The sequence below is a fragment of the Hemicordylus capensis genome, chromosome 1, assembly GCF_027244095.1.
Source record: "Hemicordylus capensis ecotype Gifberg chromosome 1, rHemCap1.1.pri, whole genome shotgun sequence".
Classification (NCBI taxonomy): Eukaryota; Metazoa; Chordata; class Lepidosauria; order Squamata; family Cordylidae; genus Hemicordylus; species Hemicordylus capensis.
In genome coordinates, this window is record NC_069657.1 from 197,606,927 (window position 1) to 197,622,634 (window position 15,708).

At 44.5% G+C, this 15,708-nt stretch overlaps 1 protein-coding gene across 1 annotated transcript in view; it reads right to left on the minus strand.

Moving 5' to 3' along the window:
- The window catches only part of LOC128332145 (neurabin-1-like), a 160,811-nt gene extending 147,080 nt beyond the window's left edge, over nucleotides 1–13,731 (minus strand). Inside the window, exon 1 of the mRNA XM_053266575.1 lies at nucleotides 13,713–13,731. The gene's annotated coding sequence lies outside the window, so the exon portion shown is untranslated. The remainder of the gene's footprint in view (nucleotides 1–13,712) is intronic.
- Nucleotides 13,732–15,708: the final 1,977 nt, after the last annotated feature.

Sequence of the window (15,708 nt, forward strand, 5' to 3'; positions counted from 1 at the left end):
GAACTGAACTAGGTACCCCCCTCTAACAATAACTGAGTAATAAGTGAAAAGAAAACACAAAGCAAGGAATGAAATGAGCGAAGGACACCAGAACAAGGAATTAATGGAACAAAGCAGGAAAGCATAAACAAGGCAAACTGGAACTTGGAAAAAGTTTGGAATTCAAAGAGCACACTGTCTGCAGCCAGCAAAAGTTGCAAACAGCATCTGAGCAATTGAGAGACTGCTAAATATATATGGCTTAAGAGAACCAGCAGCCAATCAGGCTTCCCTGAGTCAGCACTTTGGCTTCCTCTCTTATGATCTCCTGTGCCTGTGTGACTCCCACTGAGCTTGCCTCTTGAGACACCTTCTCAAGACAGGTGAAATCTCAGGCTCCTCCCCATCAGAAATCATGTCTGGCAGCTGTTGCAAATCCTCAGCTCCAGAGTCTGGTCTCCCTGCCAAATCCTGTTGCTGTGCCTCTGAGCCCTCACTAGCAGGTGAATCCTCCTGTTCCTGCTCTGACTCTTCTGAGTCAGAAGTCTGAGCCATGATACTGCCATAGGCAAATGCCTACTCCGCCTCTCTGTTAATCTGCCCCGATCCTGCATGTGTGCAATTTATGACCATTCTAGAGTTTGCTGAAGATCTGGAGATGGAAGAAGAAAATTAAAAATTGTCAGTATGGAAGTCTGAACTTATGGTCTTACAAATTTTACAATGTCCAATTATCTATTCATGAATTTTCCTAAAGCAATTTAGGGTTTTGGATATATTTCTGGTAGATAACATTGTATTCTTTGAATTTTCTTTAAATACTGCATTGTAGGCTACTTTAAAAGTTTTCTTTTATAATTTCTCTATTAATAAAATCAGTGGAGACATCAATTACATGTATAAAGCAATGTTGTTGGCTGTGACGGAGTGCGTATTTTCCAATGAAGGCCACTTCCGCATTGTTTGTATAGCATTTATCCAATATATCTGATAAATATCAATTTTTGAAACAAATTAATCAGTCAATCAATAATATCTACCAGCTTGGTCTTGACAGTACTTACCAAGTCTGATATCCAGGTTTGCGTTTGCTTTAATTCCAAATAATAATAACTACCACAACAAACACAACAGCCGCAGCAATAATTATAATCAAATTTAGTTCAATATAGCTTATTGAATAAAATATTTGAATAAAATATTTCATATTTGAATAAAATGGTGCGGGCTTTCAAACCTAGAACAAGCCAACACACCGACACCTAACACCTGATGCCTGTTCTGGGTGGTCACACTGACTTCATGGAAGTTAAAAGCCTTGCAGGAGGGATCTTAATGCAACTGACCTCGTCCTTCATGGATAGTGGTAGTTCAGATTTAAAACTCCTTCCATTGGCTAATGCATCAAGTTGCTCATTATTATTATTTTGTTAAACTATCCCACCCTGCAATTTATGTGAGTTATTTTGCATAAAGAAGTCATCAGCTTTATCTCCTTCAGGAGTCCTTGCCTCCTGTGTTTGGCCTGATTGTTTAGAACAGCCATGGGGAAGCATTTTTTGCTTCACTCCCCTCCTTGCAGAAACCCTTCTTGTTTGGAGAATTATGTCCCTGAGGGTTGCACAGCCCTCAGGGATATATTTCTGCAAGTGAAACGGGCTTTGCAAGGAGGGGAGAAAAGCAAACATTGCTTCCTGATCCTCCTCCTCCCACACAGGGCTATGCAACAAGCCTACAGCGCATCTAGTCCCTGGCTCCCGATGAGGGCAGAGCATTGCTTCTACTCTTGTATCGCTGCACAACATGTGAGCCATTGTTTTTAATTGAATGTTGTATGCTGTCTTGCATACAATATTTTAAATACATTAATTATATTAAATATGATAAATACAGAACAATAATATCTTTTCTAATCCAGGCACCATTGAAAATGCAAAGGATTACGTGCTTAAATAATGGGCTGTTTAATTGCCACCCTGTACTGTTGTGGTCCAAACAATAACTGGGTTTTCTGAGGCCTCTTCTTACCCTATGTGTAGAATTTATTTGTTTGTTTTTAATTGCATTTATAGTCTGTTGTATTAGGCTATCTGGTTTTGTTTGGGGTTTTTTTGGTAAGCAGCACCAGCTGCTCTTGCAGTGATGATTACTCAGTACTGCTGTCTAGTGCTGATTCTTCGCCCCCCACCCCCCGCCCAAACCACACAGCATTTTGTAAAAGCCGGATTACACAGCCTCTAGAAGACAATTGTAAGTAATATGAAACTGTAATGATCTACAATTAATATAGCACCAAATCAACACTCCTGAAGCTCCTGATAGAAAACTGGGGATGGACAAAAACCTAGATTCTTCTGCCAGTGAGGACAGAAGAAAGAAGTAAAGCTTAAATGTGGAGTATCATCATGTAGTTTTCCTTTCTTGGTCATCACGGTGAAAATTTACAGCATGCAGCAAAACATGTAATAGTGACCAAGCTGACTCTCATTATATTTAGACTATATAAACATCAAGGCTTGAAATAAACTGAAATGACAGGAGATACGTATATGACCAAAGGCAATTCCTAAGCTAGGTATTTTTGTGTGTTTTCTGGGCAATTTTAGATCCAAAGCAAAAGTTTTTAAAACATAGTTACAGGGCCCTCATTCCCCTTTTCCCTGCCTGCAGGGGGCAGAGGATGAAGCAACTGGAAGTGTGAGTTCCTGTTGCTTGCACATTTTTGTTGCTTCATTCCCTCCCTCCTGCATGGAGGAAGACCGGAGAAATTAGAAGCAGGCATGGGAGATATCAAGGAACCTGAGCAGCCGCAACCAAGTGAGGCAGCTGGCCAGTCACTTCTCTCTAAGCCTTACCTACTTCACAGGGTTGTTGTGAGGAGAAACCTAAGTATGTAGTACACCGCTCTGAGCTCCTTGGAGGAAGAGAGGGATATAAAATGAAAATAATAATAATAGTAGTAGTAGTAGTAGTAGTAGTGCCCCCAGTGAGGCACTACCTTGGCGTGGTTGTGGGGCTTGTGTGCTCTGAGGAAGGTGAGAGCTATGCCAGAGGTCCTACCATACTGGACAGGTCTCACCAGAGGAGCCAGACAAAGAGTGCCTCTCCCATCAACAATATGGTGAGACATAACTTTAATAAATCTATACCGGATCGGTCGTCGCCCGGGTCAACAAGGACCGCGCCATGTGCTGGAGTCCATGGACATCTGGTGGCAAGTGGACAACAGGACTCAGGATCTTCAGTTGAGCAACCAGGGCTGGAGACAGCAAAGCTACTGGAAGAAACGTCGCTTAACCGAAAAAAAATATGAAAAATGCCAACAAGGAAATAATGATCTGCTATTACAAGTCTAGTCCAACTAGAAGAGGTTATTTAAAAAGAATGTACCAAATTTGGAAAGAGAAGCATCCATACACAGAAATAACAGAACAAAGGCTAGCAGACCAGAGAAGATTCATAATCAGAAATAAAGTATTCACAGGAGTTGAGCTGGAAGAACTGCAAAGAGCAACACAGGCTCAAGATATGGAAGAAGAATGATCACCAATTGAAGAAGTTGCGCAGGTGGAGGAGGTGTTGGAAACAGAGGATGCCACCATTGCTGAACTGTTTCAAAATCAAAACCAGGCAACCTCCCCTTTGCCTTCACCTCAAAAACCCAAATGCCGTTTAACAGAAAAGCAACAAGAACTAAAGCAAAAAATAACTGAGCACATGAACCAAACAACCACCAGGGTTCGACTTCCAGTTCTAAAAACAGTTGCCAAAAAACAACTTGCTCAGGCATTAAAAGATGTCAATGCTGCACTTGCAGAAATAACAACCAAGAATTTGCAAGAAACAAACCAACTAATGTACAGTGCAGCAACAATAACTTGGAGCTTGGATATAAGATCAGTGGACCTGTCAAAAAAGAAAGCAGTAAATCACCTCAATGGAAGATTAGATTAGAAAATAAAATATCCAGGCTTAGATCAGATGCTAGTAAATTGAAAGATATGAAAGACAAGAAGCTGAAGAATGAAAACACCAAACATTATCTGATCCAAAAATACCACCTAGATTCAAGGAAAATTAGAGAAGTCCTGGAAATAATAAAGCAGCAAATAACAGCAGTGTCAAAGAAGATTAGCAGATATGAAGCCAGAATTACACAACACAGGCAGAATCTCCAATTCCAGTCGAATCAGAGACGTTTCTACCAAAGCATAGAAGGAGAAACTGCAAGAAACCTAGAAACACCAAATAAAGAAGAAACAGTGCAATTCTGGCGGAAATTATGGGACAATCCAATAGATTATAATAAAAAAGCAGGCTGGATGAAAGAGGTCAAAAAATGTAACCAACAAATGCAAGATCTAATAATAACACCAGAATTAATAAGTGACATGGCTTTTGGCTTAAACACCTAACAAGCCTTCATAAACAACTATCAAAACAGTTCAATCACATTATGAAAGGCGGTGATATTGAACAATGGCTAACAACTGGGAAAACTCATCTCATCATGAAAGACCCAGCAAAAGGTGCAGTTCCAAGTAATTATAGACCGATAACCTGCCTGCCAACCATGTTCAAATTATTACCTGGAATAATAGCAGATGAAGTGATGCAATACTTATTAACTAACAAACAGCTTCCAGTTGAACAGAAAGGAAATTGCCCAAACACCAGAGGCACAAAAGACCAGCTGCCGATTGACAAAATGATTTTAGAAAACTGCAAGAGAAGAAAAACCAATCTAAGTGTTGCATGGATTGACAACAAGAAAGCCTTCGACTCATTGCCTCACATATGGATACTAAAATGTTTAGAAACAACTGGTGTCAGCAAAAACATTCAGATATTTATTTAAAAAGCAATGAGCATGTGGAGTACACAGTTAACAATCAATGGCAAGGCACTTGGACAGGTTAGCATTAGAAGAGGCATTTTCCAAGGGGACTCACTATCCCCTCTGTTGTTTGTAATCGCCATGACCCCACTTTCACAAATACTAAACAAAACAGGCCTCGGATACCAAACATCTAAAACATCAAGTCAAATCAACCATGTGCTGTACATGGACGATCTGAAGTTGTATGGAAAGTCCCAGTCAGAAATCGAATCACTGCTAAACACTGTCCATATATTCAGTAGCGATATAGCAATGGAGTTTGGAGGACTAGACAAGTGTGCTGCATTAATAATGAAAAGAGAAAAAATAACAAAAACAGAAGGAATAGAACTGCCCAATGGCAGCAAGATCAAGAACCTGGAAGAGAAAGAACCTTACAAATACTTGGGCATTATCCAGGCTGATAACATTGCACACACTGAAGTTAAAAGAAAAATTGGAAGTGAATACATCAGGAGAGATAGAAAAATCCTCAAGTCCAAACTCAATGGCGGGAACACCATACAAGCCATAAACACCTGGGCTATACCTGTTATCAGATACACTGCAGGAATAATAGACTGGACCCAGGCAGAGCTAGAGACGCTAGATCGTAAGACCAGGAAAATCATGAACATCAATCATGCTCTGCACCCCCGCAGTGATGTAGATAGGCTCTACCTCCCTCGCAGCTCAGGTGGAAGAGGAATGCTGCAAGTCCATCAAACAGCAGAGGAGGAGAAAAGAGGCCTTGAAGAATATATCAAGGACAGTAAAGAAGATGCACTTCAAATGGTCAAGAATGCGAAACTATTCAACACCAATGAAACAAAGCAGGCCTACAAGAAAGAACAAGTCAAGAACCGAGCAGAAAAATGGAGAAATAAGCCCCTGCATGGTCAATATTTGCACATTACAAGTGGAAAATCAGACATCACCAAGACCTGGCAATGGCTTAAGAATGGCAACTTGAAGAAAGAAACAGAGGGTTTAATACTGGCTGCACAAGAACAGGCACTAAGAACAAATGCAATAAGAGCAAAAGTCGAAAAATCCACCACAAACAGCAAGTGCCGCCTTTGTAAAGAAGCAGATGAAACCGTGGACCACCTAATCAGCTGTTGTAAAAAGATCGCACAGACTGACTACAAAGGCATGACAAAGTAGCAGGGATGATACACTGGAACATCTGCAAAAAATACAAGCTACCTGTAGCCAAACATTGGTGGGACCATAAAATTGAAAAAGTTGTTGAAAATGAAGATGTAAAAATATTATGGGACTTCCGACTAGAAACAGACAAACATCTGCCACACAATACACCGGATATAACTGTAGTCGAGAAGAAAGAAAAACAAGTCAAAATAATCGACATAGCAATACCAGGGGATAGCAGAATAGAAGAAAAAGAAACAGAAAAAATCACCAAATACAAAGATCTACAAATTGAAATTGAAAGGCTGTGGCAGAAAAAGACCCAAATAATCCCAGTGGTCATTGGCGCCCTGGGTGCAGTTCCAAAAGACCTTGAAGAGCACCTCAACACCATATGGGCCACAGAAATCACCATCAGCCAATTACAAAAAGCAGCTTTACTGGGAACAGCCTATATTCTGCGATGATATCTATAACAACTGACAATAAAATTCAGCCATCCCAGGTCCTTGGGAAGGACTCGATGTCTGAATAAAACAAACCAGTCAATAACACCTGTCCGACTGTGTAGACAAGAAATAATAGTGCTCCAGGGAGTGCCCACACTGCTGCCCCCTCCAACCATCTGAGGCAACTGCTTCATAGAAGAGCTGGCCCTGATTACATTCTCCATTCACCAATTGGGAGGGTAGACACCTCTGCTACTGAGTCCTTTGTTGGCAGCAGCTGCTCATTTCCCCATCCTCTCCATTGGTAAATGTGTTTCCTCCCAAATTATATCAGGATCCTCTAGGAGGAAGCCCACTTGAAAATGAGGAGGGCAGGAGAGAGAGGTTCATGCTGCCACTACCATTGCAAGAAAGGGGGCATTTGACTTCAGGGGCTAGTTGACTGGACCTTCTGATGGGCCTGGCTGAAGAAGAACTAAGCTTAGAAGGCATGACTTAGAGATGTATCTCCTCTGAGCTGAAGCATCCTTTTTCTTTCATGTTCCTTTCACTGCCCCAGTGAGTAAGGGCTAATGCCTACAGACTCCAGGTGGCTGCAGTATTCCATCCCAAGTCTTTGTTGTGTCTTGCTCTTCCACAGGGGCCCCTGAGGTGAAGTCTGCAGAACCTCAGAGAGGGAGAAGGGAGCAGGTTTATCCAATAGAATCCCAACTCCACCTCTCTGTTGCTGAGTGTGGTTCCTTAAAGGCAAAGCCCCCGTGCCTGGAACCAAGTGCCATTTCTCAGTCACCGCTCAGCTGATGTGTTCCCTGTGTTAGCCAGTGGGCACAAAGGGTGAGAGGCTCTTGATACGTCCAGGTCAGATCTCTTGGATGAGTCTGGGTGAACAATCTCCAGAGGTCTGGGTCTGGGTTACCAGGGCTCCTCATTGCTCAGTTCTTCCTCACCACTGGAGCCTGAGGCCTGCACCTCAGTGTCTGGTGTTGGTTCTGGAGATTTGCCTGGTGCTTTCCCCTTAAAATCTGAGTTCTGGCTGTCATTTGAGGCTGGGGCAATGACAACATTGTTTGTTATGGTTGGTAGGGGAGGGGGAAATAGGGGGTCATAGTGAATCCCATTTTTTCCCCTCAGGGAGTGAAGGGAGTCTCTTCTGCTCTGCCTCATCTCCCAGTTCAGCACCTTCCTAGTCTGCATGCAGACTTCTTGCATTAGAAATACATTAAATACATACTAGTTACTAAAGTCATTCATACAACCTTTATGTGGGGTGGGGAACGTGGCGGGGGTGGTGGTGGTGGTGGAGGCACAGTTGGACCTACCTTCCCCGCAGATGATCTTCCTTCCTTTCTGGGATACAGGGATCACACGCTCACATGAGCTGTGCTGCTCCTGGCAGTGAGGCATTCTGGAGTCTGACTGAACGCAGCCTGGCCTTCAGATAACCCTCAATGCACCACATGAGGAATGTGGGGCATGGGGGGGTTTCCTCTGCAAGCCGGGCGCTCTAGGTGCCCGGCTCTGTGTCTGTTCAAGCTGCCTGCAGCTCAAGCAGACACACGCCCAGGAACCTAAGGAGAAGGGTGAGCTCAGGGTTTCCCCAGGCTACGTTGATCCCAGTGCTTTGATCACAGCATTTCACATGAGCAGCCCTACCCAGGTAGGGCTGCCCAAGCCTGGGTAGGGCTGCTCATGTGAACAGCCTTACTGTGTGTGGTGCAAAGTGGTTTAAGACCAGAGTGATTGATTTGATTTGTATACCGCCCTTCCAAAATGGCTCAGGGTGGTTTACAATTAAAACAAACTACTAGAACAGTAAAGAACTAAAACAAATTAAAAAACAACAATTAACAATTTAAAAATATTTTAAAACAACAAATAATTACAGTGATTAAAAACCCCAAAACTGGGTTTTGAATTTTAAAATAAACCAGAAATTAAAACCCCCACAATTTAGGAAGCTGAGAAAGCTTGGGTGAAAAGATGGATTTTCCGGTGTTTTTTGAAAATTGCCAGAGATGGGGAGGATCGTATCTCAGCAGCGAGCACATTCCACAATCTCGGGGCAGCAACCAAGAAGGCCTGTCTCTGTGTAGCCACCAAACGGGTCGGCGGCAACTGGAGACAGACCTCTCCAGATGACCTCAATGGCGGTGGGGCTCATAATGAAGAAGACGCTCTCTTAGATACCCAGGGCCCAAGCTGTTTAGGGCTTTGTAAGTTATAACTAGCACTATGTATTTTTTCCGGAAACCTATAGGCAGCCAGTGTAACTCCATCAGTAAAGGAGTAACATGGTCTCTCCGAGATGACCCAGAGACCAACCTGGCTGCCGTGTTCTGAACCAACTGAAGTTTCCGGTCTACGTACAAAGGCAGCCCCACATAGAGCACATTACAAAAGTCAAGTCTGGAGGTCACCAACAGATGTACCACAGTTTTGAGCTCATTGATCTCGAGAAATGGGTGCAGCTGGCGTATCAGCCGCAGCTGATAGAAAGCACCCCTGGCCACCGCCTCAACCTGAGAAACCAGGGAGAGGTGTGAATCCAGAAGTACTCCCAGACTGCAAACCTGTTCCTTTTGGGGAAGTGCGACCCCATCTAGAACAGGCAGATCAAAATCATCTCTAGAGTTCTGACCCCACACAATAAGTACCTCTGTCTTATCTGGATTCAGCTTCAGTTTATTCTCCCTCATCCAGCCCATTACTCCTTCCAGGCAGGCATTTAGGGAGGATATGCCAGCTCCTGAAGAAGTTGACATGGAGAAGTAGATCTGGGTGTCATCAGCATACTGGTAACACCCAGCTCCAAATCCCCTGATGCTCTCTCCCAGCAGTTTCATGTAGATGTTAAAAAGCATTGGAGAAAGTACGGAGCCTTGAGGAACACCATACTTAAGATCAGATTTTGAAGCAACAGTCTCCAACTGAAGCAACAGAGCAACAGTCTCCAATTGACACTATCTGGAATCTATCTGAGAGGTAGGAGCGGAACCACTGTAGAACAGTGCCTCCCACCCCCAACCCCCTCAGACATTCCAGAAGGATACTATGGTCGATAGTATCGAAAGCCGCCGAGAGATCCAAAAGGACCAACAGAGTCACACTTCCTCTATCAATTGCCAATTGGCGATCATCCATCAGGCCGACCAAAGCAGTCTCTACCCCCATAGCCTGCCTGAAAACCAGTTTGAAATGGGTCTAGATAACCAGTTTCCTCCAAAACCACCTGGAGCTGAGAGACCACCACCCTCTCAATTACCTTGCCCAGCCATGGGAGGTCGGAAACAGGCCTAGAATTGCTCAACTCTGAGGGATCTAATGCAGGCTTCTTTAGAAGAGGTCTAATGATTGCCTCCTTAAGACAAGGAGGCATCCTGCCCTCCCTCAGAGAAGCATTTATGATTTCCACCAGGCTGTTTACAACAACCTCCCTGCTAGATCGAACAAGGCATGTTGGACAAGGGTCAAGAGAACAAGTGGTAGGCCTCACCGCTCCAAGCAGCTTGTCCACATCCTCAGGAGTCACAAACTGAAACCGATCCAGTCAAATCACATAAGAGGAGTCGTTGGGCACCTCCAGCTCAGACATCAAATTAATTGTGGAGTCTCCATATAGGTCGGCCCGAATCCGAGAGATTTTATCTGTGAAAAGCTCTTTAAACACATCACAGCAGGTAACTGATGACTCCAAATTCTGGTTCAAGGGAGGGGGGGGGCAGATACTAATCCCCTCACAACCCTGAACAACTCCGCTGGATGTGAACTCGCAGAGGCAAAACAAGCAGAAAAGAATTGCCTCTTTGCTGCATGTATTGCCTGAGCATAGATCTTTAGATGTGCTCTATGTCGCAATCTGTCAGATTCAAGTCGACTCTTCCTCCACTTGCGCTCCAGTCGCCTACCTTGCCGCTTCAGCCCCCGTAGATCTTCCATATACTAAGGGGCCAAATCTGAAGCGGGTCGGAGGGGATGCTTGGGAGCAATTGTGTCTACTGCCCTGGTGAGCAAGTTGTTCCAATTCTCAACCAGGGCATCAACAGGATCACCAGGAAAGCCAACATTAAATCCATCCAAGGCTTCTTGGAATCTTAGTGGATCCAATAACCTCTTCGGGCGGACCATTCTAATGGGCCCCTCGCCCCTGTGGAGGTGGGAAGTGGTCGTAAGTCCAACCTTAACCAGATGGTGGTCCTTCCATGACAATGAGGAAATCACAGGAGTTCCCACCCACAGAACACCACCCTGGTCAGAGTAAAATACCACATTAAGTGTGTGACCTGTAATATGTGTCAGTCCAGAGACCACTTGGGATAGGCCCATAGTTGTCATGGCCGCTATGAACTCCTGAGCTACCCCAGACAGATTGGTCCCGAAGTGAACATTGAAGTCCCCCAGCACCAAGAGTCTGGGAGACTCCAACGCAAGTTCCGCGACCAAGTCCATGAGCTCAGTAAGGGATTCCGCTGGGCAGTGGGGCGATTGGTACACCAACAGAAGTCCCAATCTATCCCTGGTCCCCAAACTCAAGTACACACATTCAATATGGTACGATACCCTGAAAGGGACCCTGGTAAGGGAGATGTTATCCCTATAGACCACAGCCACCCAACCTCCCTGCTCACGTCCCCTCACCTGCTCCTCTACAAAATATCCTGGAGGGAGAAGCTGGAACCAAACTGGACCACTAGCCTCCCCCAACCAAGTCTCGGTAATACATACCAGGTCAGCCCCTTCATCCATGATCAAATCATGGATGAGTTCAGATTTATTTTGGACTGACCTGACATTACAGAGGAGCAGGAAAAGGCTATGTGGGTTGTTGGCAGTGCTCCCCGAGGTCAAAGAGCTGGCAAGACAGCTGGAAGGGGAGACAGCTATTAAATTTCTGACTACTCTTCCCCTGGATCAGCCCACTGACCTGCCAATGTTACTTCTTCTATTCCCCACCACCACCGGGATAACTGCCCCATAGTCAACAAAGGTGCCCCCTGTCCCCCCATCTTTAGATGAACGCAAACACATTACAGCAACTTCAACCCAAGTCTAAAACAGGTTAAAACTGATTAAACAGAAGTCCTATAGCCCTTGCCTTCGTTCTTCCCCGAGGTGGCTCCTCCAAAGGGGTGACCCCCTTTGGTGTCGCCCCTTCGGTGGCGACCCCGCCGGTGGTGGGCCCGCTGCCACAAGGAGCTTTCCTATAAAGCCCAAAACTGAGCAGGTGACCCGAGGAACAGCTGAGTCACTCAGGGGCTGGTCCCAGTCCTGTCCACACTTCCCACAGATGTTGACCTGAGGCTGCAGCCCCACAGGGGAAGCAAAAGCAGGCAGGCAATGGCAGAAGGAACCCCAGCACCCACCTGGTCTCTCACTCCAGGCAGCACTGGGTGGGAGATAGATGGACTCTCCCTTTCCCCCTCTGCTGGGTTTCTAAACAGTACAGAAAAATATATTGTTACAATGAAGAACACACACATTAATCTGTTGGATACTGTGGAGTAAAAAATGTGTCCTGGCACAAAGAGCTCTGGGATCTCTCTCCCCCGCTCCCCTCAACTACATGGTTTGTGCCTGTGTTGTTTTAAAAATCGTAGACACTGAAGTTAATTATTGCCATGAAAATTCAACATTAGCACACATGAACACTTGTTAATACATTATGCCAAATAATTTATTAAACTTGTCTCCATGGAATATTGTTCTAAACACCAAGAGACGGCAATATGAATCTCTGATACAATTTAAAATGAACCTATACAGCCATCTATAGATTATAGTAAGAAGACCCTTAATCTACCTCTCTCGCCGCCGCTACCCCAGCTGCAGGAACCAGGACCCCCACCCCACGCAGCCCATATCCAAAGTGTGCATGCCCCTCTCTCCGTTACCAAGTTGCCTGCACGGAGGCTGGAAATGAGCCACTGCTATGTGGGTGGCATGGTAAAGGACGGAGAGGCACACATGCTTTGGATATGGGCTGTGCTGGGCAGACTGGTGCCGCTGGCAGCTGTGCTGAGTGGTAAGGAGACCCTTAATCTACCTTTTTCGCCGCCAGCCGCCCATTTGGCATTGAACCAGTTCACTCGAACCAGGTTTAGTTTGGTTCAATCACGGACTTAATTTCCCCCAGTTCGGTCCGTGATCAAACTGCCAAACTGGCTTGGTTCGAAGTGAACCAGTTTGGCACTGAGCCATTCACACACACCCCTAACTGTAAACCTTCTCTATTATTTTCTCAGGTGAGAGAGGTGGAATCTAGTCAAAACTATGTTTATTCATCAAATCATCCATAAAAGTGTACCCTAAATGTTATTAAAACAATTGAAGTATAAAATTACCAAAATAGTAGTGGTCAAACTTTAATGTTTCCTGTTTTTTAAAAGAGCACTTCAACTTATTTCATGGTCAGGGGCGTAGCAAGGTTGGAATGGGCCCAGAGACGAGATTTTATAATGCCCCCCCCCCCCACTCAAAGTCCAGGGCCTCCACACACCCCAGGCCCCCAAGGATTTAAGTCTGATATTTCAAAATAAGTATGCTGCCTGGAAATACATTTCACTGAATACACACACGCCACAATATATAGTGATATACATTGAGTACTATACAACTGTGCTACTTTTAATGCCTAGAACACACTAGAAAGACAAATTATTAAAATGGCCCCCTCGCTGCAGATTAGCAAAGGAGACTTTCAACCATGCAGTGTGAGCCTATGTATATTTTCTCAGAATTCTGAACAAATTCAGTCAAGTTTGATTCCAGGAGGTTTTTCACAGGAGGCTTTTAAAGCCCTTTAAGACACATCTCCTCTGGAATGGAGGTGCTGCATTCACATGTTGGCCAGATTTACCCTGAAGTCCCTGCAAGTTATTGGGGAGCAGTTCACACACAAGAAAAATAAAATAAAATAAAAGCACAACACATGCTTCACAGTTCTCACTCAGACCTTCTGGGTTGCAAAATAACTTGAACATAAGTGTATTTATAAATGAATGAATGAATGAATAAAATAAATATAATACTGTTTGTTCCAATAGTTTTTGTAATTTTCTGCCATGAAACAAGCCACTTATAGGACTTTTTAGATAGTTTTTTTTTAAGCCAGCAAATTTTCCAAGCTGTTTAAAAATAAATATTCAGAGACTTCTCAGTCCCTCCCCCCCAATATCAAAGCCCTATGGCAAGCAGATGCCTATATATCCGGGGGGGGGGGGGAAGGTAACCACAAAAAGGAGTTCACACTCTACCTGGCAGCAAGGAATCTTCTGCTGCAGAGACCAGTGGTGGCCACTCTGGCTGCCTCCTCCTTCCTGGCTAGCTTGGGCCCTACTGGAGTTCAGGCTTCACAGAGGCCTACACGGAGGCCTCCGTGGAAGCCCCGCCCACCCGCCGATCAGCTGAGAGGCGGGAGAAAAGGAGCTCTTTGCAGCTTGTCTGCTGCCTGGATTGCTGGCCAGGAGAACAAGCTGGAGAGACGGCGAACAGGGCAAGTGGCTGAGGGGCCTTGGGGCTGGGCAGGGGGCAATGGGGAGTCACATGAGGTGCCTCTGGGGGCCCCCTCCAGGCAGTGGGGCCCCCAGACAACTGTCTCCCCTTGCCCGATAGTTGTTACACGTGTGTTCATGGTACATTATGAATCATATCTGAAACCAAGATATTGTATAATTTAAATCTTGATATCCTTGCTGAGGATTTTTGATTAATTCCTCTGTCATTTTTTTTTTTGAGAGACTGATTTTTATTCAGCAATGTAAAATTGAGCTGTCTGCCATTAAAAAAAGGTTGGGAATTTTCTCTGGGTGCAGTTTGGGACATGTGATAGAGCACGTATTTCTGAGATATTGCTATTCACTTTAGGTTAAGCCATGTTCTGAACCAAATTGTCTTCTTTGCATCACCACTGCTACAGTTTACAAAATGCATCTATAGGTTTTGCCTACTCTTGGGTGAGAAAAACTACGTAAATACCATTGCCCAGTCAGTGGACTGCAGGATGTACTCTGAAATGATTTCCAAGACAACACTGAAGTTTATAGGATAGTTGAGTCATTGAGTGGCTGATATGCAAATAAAACATAAATTCTTCCCAGACAAGCAGAATGGGCAGGTTCCTGGGACTGTAAAGAAGGAAGGAAGGAAGGAAGGAAGGAAGCAATGGTGGCTGCCAAGGAGAGTGCTCCTGCCACTGCTACTGTGGCACTGAAAGTGGTGAAGCCCTGCTTCATCCCTTTATTTTGCTCCCTCCAGACCCAAATTCAAGCCCAAAGTTATCGCATGAAAACATCTGGCTAAGCCCTAATATGTTGTATACGGTATACAATATGTGTGTCAGTGCTCACAAGGACAGACCAACACCTGAGACTGATCTGATAACTGGTAAGAATATCAAGGTTGGAAAGAGTGGTAGCTGAACGACATAAATTTCAGAGGCAGACACACGCACATTATTTATATTCCTTAACATGTACTAGAGACAATAGAGTAACATTTCAGTTTATGAGCCCCGTGTGAAAATGCTAAATTTAGCATAAAATATCTATAGTACATTAAATCGCCAAAATGGAAAATTACATTAACAAATCCTGCTCAGAATTTATGATTCAATGCTTAGATATTTTACTACTTCAGCTCTTGATTTTTATTAGCACTGTAAGTCATGAGCCATTAGACTATCACCAAATAAGCGCATCGAAATGTATCTGGTTGGAGCTGAGATTATTCTGTAAAATATATATCATTTCTGTACTTTAAACGAGTATTCAGGCTGTGCTATTAGGGAACGATCTGGATGTTCTAGCCCCATGTGATCATGTGGAGGCAGGGCCAGCATGCCAGGTGGGTGGGGCAAAGCAGTATGCTCTTGCTTCTCATGCAATGGGCCACCGCTCGGATAGCATCATCTGAAATGGCCCAGTCAGAAGAAGTATTTTTTTTTAAAAAGTGTGTGTGTGTGGGTGAGGGAGGGGCTGTGACTCCCATTAGTTTAAATGAGAAATCCATCTGAAGCAGAACTTCTGGAGCCCAAATAAAAAGAGAGAGGGGGGGAGAGGGAGAGAGAAAGAGAAAGAGAGTGTATGTTATGGCTCCAGATTCACCCCACATCTACAACAGGGGACTGGGGCAGGAGTTCAGTCATTGGCAAGCTTTAACTGTGCAGTTGCTGTCTTCAGAATGTAACTCACTCCACCTCCAATAGGCATATGCTGAAACAGCTAAGAAAGAGCCCTGAGTTACCACCCTCAG